The sequence below is a fragment of the Schistocerca cancellata genome, unplaced genomic scaffold (genome assembly GCF_023864275.1).
Source record: "Schistocerca cancellata isolate TAMUIC-IGC-003103 unplaced genomic scaffold, iqSchCanc2.1 HiC_scaffold_754, whole genome shotgun sequence".
Classification (NCBI taxonomy): Eukaryota; Metazoa; Arthropoda; class Insecta; order Orthoptera; family Acrididae; genus Schistocerca; species Schistocerca cancellata.
In genome coordinates this window covers 7,341,171-7,359,402 of record NW_026046765.1, presented here as the reverse complement: position 1 = coordinate 7,359,402, position 18,232 = coordinate 7,341,171, and positions in this window count along the sequence as shown.

Below are 18,232 nucleotides of genomic sequence, written 5' to 3'. Positions count from 1 at the left end.
ACTATAGACCTATATCTCTGACGTCGATCTGTTGTAGAATTTTAGAACATGTTTTTTGCTCGAGTATCATGTCGTTTTTGGAAACCCAGAATCTACTATGTAGGAATCAACATGTATTCCGGAAACAGCGATCGTGTGAGACCCAACTCGCTTTATTTGTTGATGATACCCAGAAAATATTAGATACAGGCTCCCAGGTAGATGTTATTTTTCTTGACTTCCGAAAGGCGTTCGATACAGTTCCGCACTGTCGCCTGATAAACAAAGTAAGATCCTACGGAATATCAGACCAGCTGTGTGGCTGGATTGAAGAGTTTTTAGCCAACTGAACACAGCATGTTGTTATCAATGGAGAGACGTCTACAGACGTTAAAGTAACCTCTGGCGTGCCACAGGGGAGTGTTATTGGACCATTGCTTTTCACAATATATATAAATGACCTAGTAGATAGTGTCGGAAGTTCCATGCGCCTTTTCGCGGATGATGCTGTAGCATACAGAGAAGTTGCAGCATTAGAAAATTGTAGCGAAATGCAGGAAGATCTGCAGCGGATAGGCACTTGGTGCCGGGAGTGGCAACTGACCCTTAACATAGACAAATGTAATGTATTGCGAATACATGGAAAGAATGATCCTTTATTGTATGATTATATGACAGCGGAACAAACGCTGGTAGCAGTTACTTCTGTAAAATATCTGGGAGTATGCGTGCGGAACGATTTGAGGTGGAATGATCTTTTAAAATTAATTGTTGGTAAGGCGGGTACCAGGTTGAGATTCCTTGGGAGAGTCCTTAGAAAATGTAGTCCATCAACAAAGGAGGTGGCTTACAAAACACTCGTTCGACCTATACTTGAGTATTGCTCATCAGTGTGGTATCCGTACCAGATCGGGTTGACGGAGGAGATAGAGAAGATCGAAAGAAGAGCGGCGCGTTTCGTCACAGGGTTATTTGGTAACCGTGATAGCGTTACGGAGATGTTTAACAAACTCAAGTGGCAGACTCTGCAAGAGAGGCGCTCTGCATCGCGGTGTAGCTTGCTCGCCAGGTTTCGAGAGGGTGCGTTTCTGGATGAGGTTTCGAATATATTGCTTCACCCTACTTGTACCTCCCGAGGGGATCACGAATGTAAAATTAGAGAGATTATAGCGCGCACGGAGGCTTTCAGACAGTCGTTCTTCCCGCGAACCATACGCGACTGGAACAGGAAAGGGAGGTAATGACAGTGGCACGTAAAGTGCCCTCCGCCACACACTGTTGGGTGGCTTGCGGAGTATAAATGTAGATGTAGATGTAGATGTACAACAACCTAAGAGAACTGCTCAGATTGTCACCCAGGTCATTTATATAGATCAAGAACAGCAGAGGTCCCAGGACGATTCCCTGGGGAACACCTGATATCACTTCAGTTTTACTCGATGATTTGCCGTCTATTACTACCTTATTATTATTGCCTTTGGCATTGTTCAGTTGCAGCCTGGCCGATGTGAATGTGTGCACAGAACATGCTATGCCGCGTACACACATGGGTTGAGGCACATGGAAACAATTTCCAAAACATATTGTAACGGTGGCTCCATGGTACAAACGTATTAGACCGCACTCTCTGTGAGAGTATATAATTGAATAAATGGAAACCATGCATGTCCGGATATAAGTTCGTTAGATCTTTTCCGTTGCGTATCCTCCCATCGATCAACCCCTGCAGTTTGTACACGGCGGGGAAGATCATCCTGTACCCAACCATCATCCGTGTAATAGAATGACAACCGGAAAAACTAGTACCAGACCGGCACTCGAACCCTAACTTCCCACGTATCACGACCTGTCACCTTGCCATTTGGCAGTGAGTACGACTCACTGTCAGATCCAGACTTTCATATGTTGTCAACCATGTTTCTACACCCTGTACTCGTACATCCATTACGCATATTCTCACACAGGGAAGCCGCTGTACTTAAAAGCTGTTTGCCCCGTGTCGGTTTCTAAATGCGATGCCGTGTTCCTTCCGATATCCATTTTAGCGTAATTCGGAATAACGCGGGCACTGCAATATCGTAATAATTTTAGAGTGTAATTTAAATTGTGTTCTAATAATAAAATCTATTTTAACACATAAATCTCGCACACTTAAGCTGATTGCTGTTTACACACTGGTTTAATGTGTAGTGACATTCGGGTAATATCGGCCAAGCCGAAGTCGTGTGGTACGAGAAACATAAGTAAATCCTTATTTTCTTATTAGAGCGCGATGCACAAATTCAAGAAGAAGTCTGCCAATGTAGGTCTAGGGGACTGATCTCTTACTCCAACGAAGTGAGCTGTTTCAAGTGTTGTGGAGAAGAAGATGACCATAATGGCTGTGGTCTGTATTCCTGCAAATCAAGTGCCAAGGTGATGAAAATCGGTTGTAGGGAATCAGCAAACATCTCTGACACCTCGGATATGGGTTTTCAAAGGAACAGTGTTTCTGAAGAATTTTTTGAAGAAAATTAAATCCAGTGTGAAACACATGACGGCTCGGCGTTCGTACCTTGTCCATACAATAAAGATTCAAAAACACAGTTTGCTTTGCTGTTAACTTTGAACATTACAGAGGTAGTGTTTAGCTAAATTACATTGCGTAAAAGAAACAAAATATTATTTTTAATTTTCCATAGCAAGAAACACGTTTCTGTTCGATGTTGGTAGCTTAAATTTTTATTATAGTGTACTTCTGTAATATAAACTGATCACACCTATTTATGAACTACAAAAGACCTATATTTCAAAACCGTTAGTGTGCTGTGCGGCCCAAACTACCCAATAGTTCTCTTAATATTTCGAATTTTAAAGCTTAGAAACTATTTTCTTGCTGTGTATCATTTCGGCTAGAAATATTTTGTCCACCGTTTACACAAAAAAAATGTTCAGTTAAATGTTTTATACAGTCAGAGCTCATTTTAAGCCAACAGTAGTTTCAGATCAATTCCAGCTTAAGTAGTTCATTCTAGCCACCGTCCCCCTACAGTAATTACTGTAATGATTATGTACTGGACCCGTTTCTCTTCCTTCCCTATTAAATGCACCAGTGTACACAGTGTTTATCAGAGACGTACTATCAAAGTTCCTGGAAGATTTTCTACTTGTTATTCGCTAACGAATGGGCGTCTAACACAGTGAAGCTTCACGTCACTTAGGACTCAGATTTGGTGAACACCTAGATCAGACATTTCCTGAAAAGTGGATAGGCAGAGGAGGTCCTGTTACGTGGCCAACACGCTCTCTTAATCTCACACAAACTGACTTCTTCTTGTGGGGCCACGTGAAAAGTTTCGTGTACAAGACGCCTGTCGAGAGTGAAGAGGATCTCCTGGCAAGAATTATCGCTGTCCTCTACGTTTTCAAACGACATCGCAGATGTTCGAACGGAGACAACAGAACACGGTGTAGCGATGTCATGCCTATGTTGCCACTGGGGGACAACATTTTGAACAACTGCTGTAAGTGTAGCAGCTTGTCAAACTTGTGTACTCACTCGAAAACTCTGTCTCCACTTGACTCCCGTAGCATTCTGCTGCTGTCTGCTTATCTATTGGCTGAAGGCCTTCTCCAACAAGAATACATTCTCCTTAAGTTCTATAGACGTTAAACTAATCTTTACCACTTTCTGGACTAAACTAATGTACTACAACAATATTTAAGTAAAATAAAAGATATAAAAGTTTGATTACACTCAGGCCATTTACAATGAATATAAGTTATACTTAGGTCATAAATACATAAGCCAGCATTCTTATGCTATTGTGCACATGCTAAATGACAATAGATTGTCATTAAATGTTGTCTGAAGTATTATTTATGCCTTTTCAACAGATGTGTCTTTTGGTTGTCTCTTGAATTGTTGTGTCTGCTAACACATGTGACTCACCACCTACAAATTAGTACAGTTTTTAATAGCTCTTGCACTCAACATTTAAATAAAGCTCCAGACAAAACAGCAAACTCGTCATTAAATAAAAACACAACTATGACAAAATATGAGTTGCTGATGCTGTGTTCACTTGCCGTGTAGAATGTGACGTTCTGGGGAAACATTTGTGTAACAAAAAGATACAATGGACGTAATAAATCAAGAAATTAAATAGATACATAGTTTTCAGAGATGACAGGTATAGTAAAATGGCTAGCAACTGAGATCTAGTATGCTGAAATCATCTGAAGTATTTAAAAGTTGTTAATTCATGGTTGATTGTAAAAACATTTTATTCACTGTGAAATATTAACTTCTGTACTTTTAAAGGTAATGAAATACTGTTGTGTCATTGGATGAACCTCATTTTTCTGAGATTTCAGATGCGTTCAGATTGGAATTAATATAAGAGTGTAATCTATTATAGACTCTCAGTTAGCTATAAGAAACCGTCTTTCAGTTTGTCTGACACACCATTATCTCTTGGAGCCTTGTCTGTCGTCCCAAGAGTCAAAATTATCTAAGATTTTCCCCATTTATGGCAATGTGATCCGTGTCTCTGCAGCTGGACTCACCTGGACCTGTCGCCTAGTAGGAAATGCCGCAGCATGCCCCAAGCCCTTGAGCCAGCCAGCGTTCAGCTACACGACAGATTCATCTTACCTTGTAGGTTACTGGGTGGCCGAAGGGCTCGCCTAAATACAAGTAAAGTTACGGCAGAGATGTATGTATATATACACGTACGTATGTATGTTAAACATCTAAACAACTGGACTGATTTCAACCAAACTTAATACACATATCACATATCTGGAAAGGTCTGCTGTGGGAGTAAGAACACCAACCTAACAGAAGGGTTGATGTGGGTATCAAAAAGCAGTGTAGCCCAGGACGTGCAAATCCCTTTAGTTTCTTCACACTGTATTTGAGAATAAGCGCATATATTGTATTTCATCAAACATTATACATAATTTCAATGCTTTACGAACATTTCCTTGCTGACAATTCTCAAAAAATGATGAAAGGAAAAGCGGTTCTCTAGCTACCTCTTCGCTGTTCATCCAGTAAAAGAGCCGCATGGAGCATGAAGTTTTAATTTATTAAATTTAAATTTATTACCCTTTGCTAGTTACTCTATTCGCAAACAGTCTCAACAACTACTGCTGAATGTATCTACAAAATATGTCATTGCATGAGACATAGTTCAAGAAATATCACGTCAAATATTAACATGCGTGGAAACTGTCTCAACATACATGACGTTTCAGTGTATTACTTCCTTACTACTAACTCTGTTCGCAATATGATTCCCTGACAATATTCCCAAAATGCGCCTGAAAGTGCCAACATAAGTACACACTAACAAGGAGACAGCACGACCGTGGCGTCGGGGATTTGTCCGCAATTTTGTGTGATGAAAGAGGACCGCTAACACCTTACGTGGTTAAAATATTAGGACTATCTACTCGGAATATCCCGAGAAAAATATATCCAAAGTTTCTTAGGTGCCTTGTGAGTGTAAAATGTAAGTCTACTGCAGAGCCGCCGCCTGGCCTACACGGTTAGCACTCGGACCCTTACACCAAAGGTCTCGGGTTCGATTCCTCTTCCGCCACTTTTTTTTTCTTCTGTTGCTTGCAAAATTGCAGCGCATTGTTACAGGAGAATCGTGAAGGTAATTCCAGGTAAGACTGTATAAAAATTCATTCTATAATTCACCACCAATTATCGTCACCAATATTCCGAGACATAACTCAATATGCCTGGTTTGCCTCAAAATTGTCAGAAACTCGAAACATTTTCGTAAATGTTAATGGGGCATGTTTTTGTACAGATTTATTGAAAACGCCCTGTAATTGTAAAAAATCCGCTTTTATATGTTGCGCAAGATGTCGCCAAAATTATTGCCTTCTTTGTTTTTACGATAATTAGCACTATGTTTCTTGTTTATAATTATTATATGGATAAAAATTGAATGTTTTCCAATCGACTTTGTTATTGTGATTAAAAAGGCAATGTTTCTCCTCATATACTTTACAATTAAAGTTGGAAAACCCACCACCATGAATTGTGTTGTTGGACAAAAAGAAAATAATTTTTATTCAATAATGAAACTAATTTGTTAAAGATAATGTAGGTTTGGGAAACTTTCTGAATAATTGGTGGAATAACCAAAGAAAATGAAACAGGAGAAAAAGAAGTGCCAGAGAAGGAATCGAACACGAGACCTGTGGCGCAGTAATCCGAGCCCTAAACACGTAGGCCAGACGGCGGCTCGGCGTTGTATTAACATTATATTCTCATAAGGCACCTAAGAAAGTTTGGAACGATTTTTCCCGCGATTTTCCGGCTAGTGCGTACTAATATTTTAACCACGTGAGGTGTTAGGGGTCCTCTTTCACCACACAAAACTGCGGACAAATCCCCGACCCCACGGTCGTGCCGTCCCCTTGCAAGACAAAAAAAAAAAAAAAAAAAAAAAGAACAAGAGGGAATTATCCGATTGGGACAGATATCAGTACGTGTGATGTAAATGTACTAAGAGATACATTCAACAGAAAGACCTTCACAATTGAGCCCTTACAGTTGGCGAGTTCAATCATAAAAATTCTGACCTTGTTGGAGGCCTTGTACATAACGCTCCAAACTTTCTCTGTTGGGTAGAGGTCTGGTGACCTTGATGTCCAAATGTCCAAGATAGGATTTGGTAAGCACGAAGACAAGGATTACAACCTGTCACCATGTGTGGGTGGGCATTATCTTGATGGCTTGGAATGACATGAACAAAACCAAGCGTCGTCCCAGTTGTCTTGACGCTCTTTGGTGGGTTCGTGCTCGACTACAATGGGGCCCCAGCCGTTGCAGCATCTTTTCCCTTCCATGCTGCATGTCTATCCACTTGCTGGTCTTCCTCCACCCCTCTTGGGGAACATGTCTGGGGTGTGTTTTGGAAATGTATTCTGCATTTTCGGTAGTCAATATCAGAATAATCTCCACTACTTTTCGCTCCTTTTTTCTTTCTTCGATCACCTCCTCTTATCCTCCCTCCACTTCGGCGTTTGAGGTTCCACATTTTCTTCTTCCTTCCTGTGTGCTCCTGAAGGCCGGCCCATGCATCTGACTGGGTAACGCCTAATTCCCAGTCCAGAGCCGACGGGTAGGGTTCGCTTTTAGCCCTAGTACAGGCCATGCCGAGGGAGGCCTGCGCTGCTACCATCCCAAATTGCCTACTGGTCCCTCTGTGAGGTGTTCAGGAGATGTACCTGAGGTTGAACAATCACTTAAGACGGGAGCGCCGCCTTCTGAAGTGGGCCACCAGTTGAAAGGAGTGCGCCATGGAGACGCTGACGATCATGGGGTATTTGCTCGAAATGAGCCAATCATCTTCTATCAACGGCTACGAAACGTAAACGGAATAAGGCTCATGATTCAAAGACCATCCCGGTTCCACCATGGTTGCTCGTTGTTTGACGTACCGAAGACAGTCAGCCATTCACTATGGTAACTCTATTATTCAGAGAGGTGTTGGTACTGGCCCTATGAAATCCTGCTCTCATTTACCCAATGGCTCTTTGCCTGTGCGTGTCGAGGCCTATCGAAAGCTGAATTATTCCCGTATTGCTATTTACACTAGGCTGCACGATGATCTCACAGAGGCAGAAAACCAAATGTACCACTCTGTTTAGCATCTCATTCCAGTCCATCGGGTCATAAAAGTGTAGATGCCTCCACAGTGCCCACTCTGCGACGGTACAAACCCCGTTACTAGATGAATAAGTCTAATATGCAAGGATTGCTTTGTGGAGAGCGAGCGCGCTACATGGTACGTGATTCGCGGAAGCGCGAGGCGCGCTCGCGCGGGATTTGCAACGGTCGTTGAGACGCCTCCGTCACCACGTGGCCCGTAGCTTGGGGCACTGTTTGATTTTTCGCGCATTACTATGTAACTTACGGTGAAGAGCGATGCGGCAGTGGATTGTGGTCAGCAATATGCACCTTCTGAAAGATCGATCTTTCTTTCAAGTCACGAGACGCAAAGGCTATAGTAACCCAAAAATCGGTTAATATCATTATTACTGAGAGATTAATAAAAATAGTAAATAACAACTTACAGGGATGAGCGAGCAGTCATTATTAATGTCTCGTCATAGCGGATCAAGTGCCCTAGTTATATGTTAGTATTCATAAATAATTCAGCCCGTAACGAGCAATAAACGAAGTTTGAGGGGAAATTGTTTATATAATTCAATAGAAAATTCATGGCGAAAAGAACGGCACTATATAATATTTGGGGTGGCATCACACGTATTTTAAACTCGTTAAGTCATGCTATAGATGTAACTTGCAAAAGTTTTCATTGTTAGCAAATTATTATTAATATTTATCACCTATAATTAATTAATTATTATAGACATGAAGATTTTGAACAGCGCTATGTGTAGATCGCTATAGATTACGTCTAAAACAGTGCTTTATGCACTTCCATGTTAAAACTCTGCAGCACAGATGTAAACAAACAAATTTGCGCTAAGTGGCGAAATTTTGCAAAAACTAAAACTTGATTTACGGGCGATAGAATAATCCTAGAAATTAATGTAACATAGTAAATAAGATGTTAGCGCGGTTCCGATGGTGTACTTATTTCGGTCCAGGGAGGTATGTATCAAAATTTGTAATCTTAACTGGTGAGACTGGTACTAAAATAACCAGGTGGTTGGACATCCGAGCCTATATAAACGAGGGGCCATCTTGGCCCGGGGTCAGTCGTTGGTCAGTCGTTTTGGAGGATGGGTGGCGAGCAAGCCCCACTTGAGGGGGGCCCATGTGATCGTTTGAGAATTCTTTTTCACGCCGATTTATTTCGACAAAGAGTATTGTTTAATAGTGCAAGTGGGCTAGCATATATTTGGTGAACTTGAAGTGTTCCGATTATTTGTGTGAGTGCGATTTACGAGGTATACATCGTCGTAAGTGAACATGTGGAGAACTGTGATTTGGCGTCAAAACTGTTAGAACAAAGAGGACAGTGGGACTTGTGGTTCTGTTCGAATTACATGAGTAATTTTCTTTTATAGCAGCCTACATTACTGCTATTGGGGGCTCGGAGTCAAATTATTATTAAAGTAAAACTGTAAACCGTCTCACCAGTGCTAATTTCATTGTGTGAAAGAAAAAGACAACGCCAATAAACAGTGACTGAACTGTGTCGTGAAGAAACTGATTTTGCTATAATAATCGTCTAATTTTTGTTCCCTAGCATAAACTGTACTTATGTCTGAGTGAATAATTAATTCAAAAACTATAACAAATGCGCGGGTGTGGTAGTGTACCAATGCTCCAAGTGTGGAAATTATCCCCTGAGGCTTACGTGAGAGCCAAAATTTGCAATAACATTTTTTAACCAACATTTGTATGTGCAAATTCGTGTGAACATTCGCAAACGCTTCTTCTTTATTTACCGCCCCGTCGCAACACGCGCTCTCTTCCCCACTTTTCATAGAGTGGTTCTCCCGTCAAAGATCAAAGCTGGTTACGAAGTTTTCATAGTCAGAGTGTATGTTCTGAACCCGATGCGCTGCTACCAGTCTCATCATTACAACTGCACTGGAGAGTCCTGTCGACACCCTGCCAAATGTATAACCTGTCCTAGGAACGCCTACGAGGATTATTGTCTGCCTCCTTTTCACCGCTGCTCCAACTGCAATGGCGACCATGCCGCCTGCTCCCACGATTGTGCCATGTCTCTCTATGAGCAGACTGTCCAAGATATACGGGTGAAGGAAAAAGTGCCTTACCCGGTCAGTCGCAAGTTGTTGGTTAGTCGGAAACCCTGCGTTCCACCACCTTACAGTACTGTTCTTGCTACATCTCGCTTCAAGAACTACATGGCCACATAGACATGCGACCTCAAATTTAGCACTGCGGTTGTGGTATCATCCATCGTCATGGTAGTGACTCCATCTCCTCATCCAGGTGTGCAACACGTCCCTAATGGGGCGAAGTCACCAGCTACACAACAGGCAGGTGGAAAGGATAGGAGGTAGCAGCGAGTCTTCAAAGGCAGGCACTCGGAAGCCGATGAGGTGACACCCCTTAATTTTTTCCTCTCACGACTCTCCTCGAATGCAACGTTTGCAGTCTACGAACCAACAAAGAGAATTTACGGCTGCTCTTAAAATGACAGTGTCCACTTATTCTCTGCCGTCAGGAGAAAAATGCCTCCTCACGATCGTTTTGAGCTTTCGCATTTCTTCCCAGTCCGTTCCAACCCTCCCCCCGAAGACAGCCTTCCATCTCATGGGGGAGTAATCCAGCTCACATCGGATGACATTCATAGTCAACCCATCTCCCTGACTACCCACCTTGCAGCTGTTGCAGTTCACCTTTTCATTCCTCACTTGACCTTTTCTCTATATATCGTTTACATTATCCGTCATTCGAGGTCACCAGGGCAGACTTTCTCCATTTTATTTTGCAGCTATCTCGCCCCTTTCCTGCTGCTCGGTGATTTTAATGCGCACCATTCCCTTTGAGGTTCTCCCAGAACCTGTCTGAGTACCCTCTTGGCTGACTTTCTTAAATAATTTAACCTCTTCTGCCTTAACACAGGCGCACCCAGTTTCGTATCAGACTCCACACACACCTATTCCCATGTGGACCTATACTTCAGCACTGCCGAACTTGCCTATCATCCCGAGTGGCCCGTTCTCTCTGAGACTTCCTTGAGTGACCATCTGCTATCCGTTTGCTGACTGCTACCCCATCTACGTGCACACACCAATGGCAGGTTACTAAGGCCAACTGGAAGCTTTACTCCTCCCTGACGAAGGACATTGCCCCAGTTGTGATGACCAGGTAGAATATCTTACAAACATTATCCTTACCGTAGCAGAGCGTTCCATTCCTAGCACTTCCTTTTTACTAGACTGTGTCCCGGCGGTCTGTCAGTGGATTGAGGTGTGCCACGTCGCAATATACACATGAGTTTTTAACCGTCCTTCTACGACGCCAAACTGCATTCATTATAAACAGTTGTGGACACAGTGTCGTCGCGTTGTACGGGACAGCAAGAAAGCTCGCTGGATTTCATTCACTAGTTCTTTTAACAGTTCCACACCCTCTTCCTCGTGTGGAGCAACTTCCGACAGCTCTCTGGGACCAAGATCGATTCCCCAATTTGCGATCTGACAATAGCAGTCTATGTCATCGTCACCTTGGGCCGCCGTTTTGGGGACAGTCGAGCACCTACCAGTATCATCCTACCTTCCTCCATCTAAAACGAGTGGAGGAGGCCTGGACGACGCCGTTTTCTTCTCAGAATCGTCAGTGCTACGATGCCGCCTTTACTATGATGGAGGCAGACCATTCTCTCACTTCATCCCTATCCTTCACCCCAGGGCCAGACGATGTTCACATTCAGGTGTTGCAGCACCTCAGCACCTTTGTCTTGCTGCACGCACTTCCTGCTTCATATGTACAACTGCAACTGGTCAGGGGGGACATTTCGCACACACTGATTGAAGCCACTGTCATCCCACACCCATGCCCGGTAAGTACAGACATCTTCCTTCTAGCTACCGCCCCACTTCTCTTACCAGCTGACTTTGCAAGGTGATGGGACATATGATTCAAGCCCAGTTGGTATGGTGGCTTGAGTCTCGCAATTACCTAAACACGTCACAGTGTGGATTTCGAGTGCGCCGATAGGCTGTTGACCATCTCGCCACTTTGTCCACCAACGTCGCGTACGACATTCCGTGGAACTCCAGACTGCGGCCGTGTTTTTCGATTTGGAGAAAGCCTATGACACCTGCTGGAGGACTGGTATACTCCATACTCACTACACGTGGGGTTTCCATGGCCGCCTGCCCCCTTTCCTCCAGAAATGTTTAAAAGACCGAGTTTTCAAGATATGTATGGGTTATGCCTTATCGGGCACCTTTATCCAGGAAAACGGTATGCCTGAGGGTTCCGTCCTGACCGTCGTCCTCTTTGCTATCGCCATTAACTCTGTAGTGGACTGTCTCCAGCTGTGCTTCTCCATCTCCCTTTTCGTTGACGATTTGGCCTTCTATTGCAGTTCTCCATGGGCCTGTCTCATTGAGCGGCGTCTTCAGTGACGTCTCGATCTTCTCTACTCATGGAGCACTAACAATGGCTTTCGTTTTTCCACTGATAAAACCGTTTGTATAAATTTATGGCGGAGCAGTTGGTTTCTTCCAACGTCTTTGCACCTTGACCCTGTTGATCTTTCGTTCGTCGAAATTACGAGTTTCCTGGTGCTCATACTCGACAGGAAACTTTTTTTGTTGGTCCTCCCATGTGTCTTACCTGGCAGCCTGCTGTACGTGGTCCATTAATGTAATATATGTAGTCAGTGGTACTACTTGGGGAGCAGAGGGAACCGCCCTCCTCTGTTTGTACCGGTCCCTTGCCGACCGAGTGAGGTGGCGCAGTGGTTAGCCCACTGGACTCGCATTTGGGTGATTTAGGTTTTTCGTGATTTCCCTAAATCGCTCCAGGCAAATGCCGGGATGGTTCCTCTGAAATGGCACGGCCGACTTCCTTCCCCGTCCTTCCCTGAACCGACAAGACCGATGAACTCGCAGTTTGGTCTCTTCCCACAAACAACCCCAACGGTCCCTTGCCCGTTCGGAACTAGACTATGTCTGTTTCGTTTATGCATCTCCACGTCCGAGGCTCTTACGCCATCTCAATACTATCTACCATCGTGGCATCCGTTTGGTCGCTGACGCTAATTCCGCTAGCCCAGTTGAAAGTCTGTATGCAGGATCTGCCGAACTACCACTGTCGTACCACCACTTCCCCCTCAGCAGATATGCCATGCGTGGCCACCCATCCTATGACTCCTTCTTCGACCACTCCTTTGATGCCAGTACGGTGCGCCCCTCTTCTCTGTTACATCCTGGAGTTCGCTTTCGGCTCTTTCTCCAGCAGCTTAACTTCACGCTACCTGCAATTTCCCCAGTGAGCGTGAACCCCTCACCACCTCAGCTTCGGGTAGCGGCCCGTGTTCACCTAGGCCCTCATTCGCTTCCTAAAGACACAACTCCAGCCTCGCTCTATCTCCTTCAGTTTCACGACCTGTGCACGGAATTTCACGACTGTACCTTTCTACTCACTGACGGCTCTCGGACTGAACGTGGTGTCGCGTGTGCCTTCGTCACTGGCGCCGACGTTCTTCGGTGTCGGCTTCCGGAACACTGCTCGGTGTTTACAGGAGAGCTCTTCGTCCAGGATCAAGCCACGCAGTACATCCAGCGACACAAGCTTTTCAATTGCGTCATCCGCTTCGACTAACTCAGTGCCCTTCAAAAACTCTGACGGAGTGCCCTTTCTTTACACACTTACGTTCTCGTTTGTGTTTGCCATCTGAATTATCGGCCGTTTTAGGGAACGACGCGTGGGATGTCCACCGATATTTACTCTTTATCCGTCTTAGCAATATGGTAAAGGACATTTAATTTTAGTTCACGACCTCCATTTCTGTACGGCGTCCCTATATCCTTGTTTTTAGCTGTCTTCTTTTCCATCGATTGAGATTAACATGTAACTCTTATTAACTCATGCCTTTGTACTCGTGTTCTACAGTTCTGTCGTTGGCGCGTATGACCCTAGTTGTTTTTGCACCCTAAAACAAAACGAACAACAAAACGAGGCGTAGAATTTAGTCGACGTAACACTGTGTTGTACGAGGTGCATCCAAGTTCTAAGGCTTCCGATTTTTTTTCTAATTAACTACTCACCAAAAATCGATGAAACTGGCGTTACTTGTCGACGTAAACGCCCTGCAGACGTACACATTTTTCACAATGCTGACGCCATGATTCCATGGCAGCGGCGAAGGCTCCTTTAGGAGTCTGTTCTCACCACTGGAAAATCGCTGAGGCAATAGCAGCACGGCTGGTGAATGTGCGGCCACGGAGAGTGTTTTTCGTTGTTGGAAAAAGCCAAAAGTCACCAGGTCAATTGAGTAGGGAGCATGAGGCATCACTTCAAAGTTGTTATCACGAAGATACTGTTGCGTAACGTTAGCTCGATGTGCGGGTGCGTTGTCTTGGTGAAACAGCACACGCGCAGCCCTTCCCGGACATTTTTGTTGCAGTGCAGGAAGGAATTTGTTCTTCAAAACATTTTCGTAGGATGCACCCGTTACCGTAATGCCCTTTGTAACGCAATGGGTAAGGATTACGCCCTCACTGTCCCAGAACATGGACACCATCATTTTTTCAGCACTGGCGGTTACCCGAAATTTTTTTGGTGGCGGTCAATCCGTGTGCTTTCACTGATCTGACTGGCGCTTTGTTTCTGGATCGAAAAATGGCATCCACGTCTCATCCATTGTCACAACCGACGAAAAGAAAGTCCCATTCATGCTGTCGTTGCGCGTCAACATCGCTTGGCAACATGCCACACGGGCAGCCATGTGGTCGTTCATCAGCATTCGTGGCACCCACTTGGATGACACTTTTCGCATTTTCAGGTCGTCATGCAGGATTGTGTGCACAGAACCCACAGAAATGCCAACTCTGGAGGCGATCTGTTCAACAGTCATTCGGCGATCCCCCAAAACAATTCTCTCCACTTTCTCGATCGTGTCGTCAGACCGGCTTGTGCGAGCCCGAGGTTGTTTCGGTTTGTTGTCACACGATGTTCTGCCATCATTAAACTGTCGCACCCACAAACTCACTTTCGACACATCCATAACTCCATCACCACATGTCTCCTTCAACTGTCGATGAATTTCAATTGGTTTCACACCACGCAAATTCAGAAAACGAATGATTGCACACTGTTCAAGTAAGGAAAACGTCGCCATTTTAAGTATTTAAAACAGTTCTCATTCTCGCCGCTGGCGGTAAAATTCCATCTGCCATACGGTGCTGCCATCTCTGGGACGTATTGACAATGAACGCGGCCTCATTTTAAAACAATGCGCATGTTTCTATCTATTTCCAGTCCGGAGAAAAAAATCGGAGGCTTTACAACTTGAATGCACCTCGTACGAATGCACGGATGACAAACAAAAGGGTGTTGCTGTGAAACAAAATGACACTCCATCACTTATGGTTGCGGGCCCTATGGCGTGTGCTTGAGGTCACAAAGATCTAGTGATGTATAGGGGACGTTTGGTCACGTACAGTAGTTGCTTCTGTGTGCATGAGCAGTACAGATTCTGTGAAAGCTAAATCACGTAGACCAAAGAAGGTACCACGAGTTAGTTTCTCTGACATTCCAATCGATAAACACAATTCTCCGATACAGGTTCTGTGATTAGAAGTATTGTATTTCACTTGCTTGCTCAAACGAAGATAGGATCCGTATGGGAGTACGCGGACTGTAATCGAATACTTGTATATCAGTTTGAAAGACTGAGTGAGGTGGCGCTGTGGTTAGCACACTAGACTCTCATTCGGGATGACGACGGTTCAAACCCACGTTCGACATTCTACACTCCTGGAAATGGAAAAAAGAACACATTGACACCGGTGTGTCAGACCCACCATACTTGCTCCGGACACTGCTGTACAAGCAATGATCACACGCACGGCACAGCGGACACACCAGGAACCGCGGTGTTGGCCGTCGAATGGCGCTAGCTGCGCAGCATTTGTGCACCGCCGCCGTCAGTATCAGCCAGTTTGCCGTGGCATACGGAGCTCCATCGCAGTCTTTAACACTGGTAGCATGCCGCGACAGCGTGGACGTGAACCGTATGTGCAGTTGACGGACTTTGAGCGAGGGCGTATAGTGGGCATGCGGGAGGCCGGGTGGACGTACCGCCGAATTGCTCAACACGTGGGGCGTGAGGTCTCCACAGTACATCGATGTTGTCGCCAGTGGTCGGCGGAAGGTGCACGTACCCGTCGACCTGGGACCGGACCGCAGCTACGCACGGATGCACGCCAAGACCGTAGGATCCTACGCAGTGCCGTAGGGGACCGCACCGCCACTTCCCAGCAAATTAGGGACACTGTTGCTCCTGGGGTATCGGCGAGGACCATTCGCAACCGTCTCCATGAAGCTGGGCTACGGTCCCGCACACCGTTAGGCCGTCTTCCGCGCCGGCCGCGGTGGCCGTGCGGTTCTGGCGCTGCAGTCCGGAACCGCGGGACTGCTACGGTCACAGGTTCGAATCCTGCCTCGGGCATGGGTGTGTGTGTGTGATGTCCTTAGGTTAGTTAGGTTTAAGTAGTTCTAAGTTCTAGGGGACTTATGACCTAAGATGTTGAGTCCCATAGTGCTCAGAGCCATGTGAACCATTTGAGCCGTCTTCCGCTCACGCCCCAACATCGTGCAGCCCGCCTCCAGTGGTGTCGCGACAGACGTGAATGGAGGGACGAATGGAGACGTGTCGTCTTCAGCGATGAAAGTCGCTTCTGCCTTGGTGCCAATGATGGTCGTATGCGTGTTTGGCGCCGTGCAGGTGAGCGCCACAATCAGGACTGCATACGACCGAGGCACACAGGGCCAACGCCAGGCATCATGGTGTGGGGAGCGATCTCCTACACTGGCCGTACACCACTGGTGATCGTCGAGGGGACACTGAATAGTGCACGGTACATCCAAACCGTCATCGAACCCATCGTTCTACCATTCCTAGACCGGCAAGGGAACTTGCCGTTCCAACAGGACAATGCACGTCCGCATGTATCCCGTGCCACCCAACGTGCTCTAGAAGGTGTAAGTCAACTACCCTGGCCAGCAAGATCTCCGGATCTGTCCCCCATTGAGCATGTTTGTGACTGGATGAAGCGTCGTCTCACGCGGTCTGCACGTCCAGCACGAACGCTGGTCCAATTGAGGCGCCAGGTGGAAATGGCATGGCAAGCCGTTCCACATGACTACATCTAGCATCTCTACGATCGTCTCCATGGGAGAATAGCAGCCTGCATTGCTGCGGAAGGTGGATATACACTGTACTAGTGCCGACATTGTGCATGCTCTGTTGCCTGTGTCTATGTGGCTGTGGTTCTGTCAGTGTGATCATGTGATTTATGTGACCCCAGGAATGTGTCAATAAAGTTTCCCCTTCCTGGGACAATGAATTCACGGTGTTCTTATTTCAATTTCCAGGAGTGTAGATTAGTGTCATATTCCTAACTCGCTTCAGGCTAATTCCGAGATGTTTCCTTTAAAAGGGCAGGACCGATTTCCTTCCCTAATCCGCTGGGACCGATGACCTTGCTGTTTAGTTCTCTCCTCCCCCAAGGCAAACAAGCTACCAATTTGGAAGTTGAATATATCCTGACATGCTGCATGACTATAATACAGGAATTGTTACAGATACCTGTCGCCCTGTTGGAGCTGCTAATTTTCTTTTCTAATAAGATATTATTGCATTTGATTGATCTCGCTAAATGTGCCGAGTTCAGGATAAACTATCTGCGTCTTTACCTGTGCTTATTCATACTTTAGGTACTTGGGCTATGCACCACTCTGTATAAGAAAGAATAGTTCCATGTAGTTATAAGGTCGAGCCGCACACGTCTGTTTCATGCCACACACGCCGCAAATAATAAGGTTTCAAATTCGAAATAGGTGTAGAAATATTTCAACCTACATTTCTAGACGATATTGTGACTGGGATGAAATTTGCAAAACTATAAAAAGAACAAACCAGACACATATATTAATTACGCGCATTACACTCATTAGGATTTTTTACAGAAGCCTTTAATCGGAAAACAGCGCAAAATTCATATTGTATCAAAGCAGCTCTCTCAATTAAAATTTACTGAATATCTCTCTAAAAGAATCTTTTACTGTACACGCAGTGATCAAAAACAAGTTTCTCTGAAAACTAATATTAAAATAAGCATAAAAATCTCACAATTTCGCCGAACCATCTCTTACAATTACTGTAAATCATGGATTTATCAATATGTCTTATATGTTATTTTCGTTTTTCGGCATTGAAATAATGATAACGACTCGAAAAGCAGGATTTCATACCCATTTCATCCAGAAAAAGAGCTTTATGGAGCGATCTGTCCGTTGTTTCGCTGTTATCTACTGTACATTTCCGCATGCGGCGACGAAGCTAATGATACCTGATGGCTGCGTGATGGGTAAAAGCTTCATTTGCTGGTTGCTGTTTTCGTTTATTGTTTCTTCAAGAAATCTCTTCAGTTCATCAATCCAAGTAATTCAATATCATCCATATATGTGATCTCGCTAAGTATGCTGATGTACTGCAGGGAAGGGAAACTATGCAGAAGGATTGTGGTACTTGTAAACATCATACTGAGGACTATT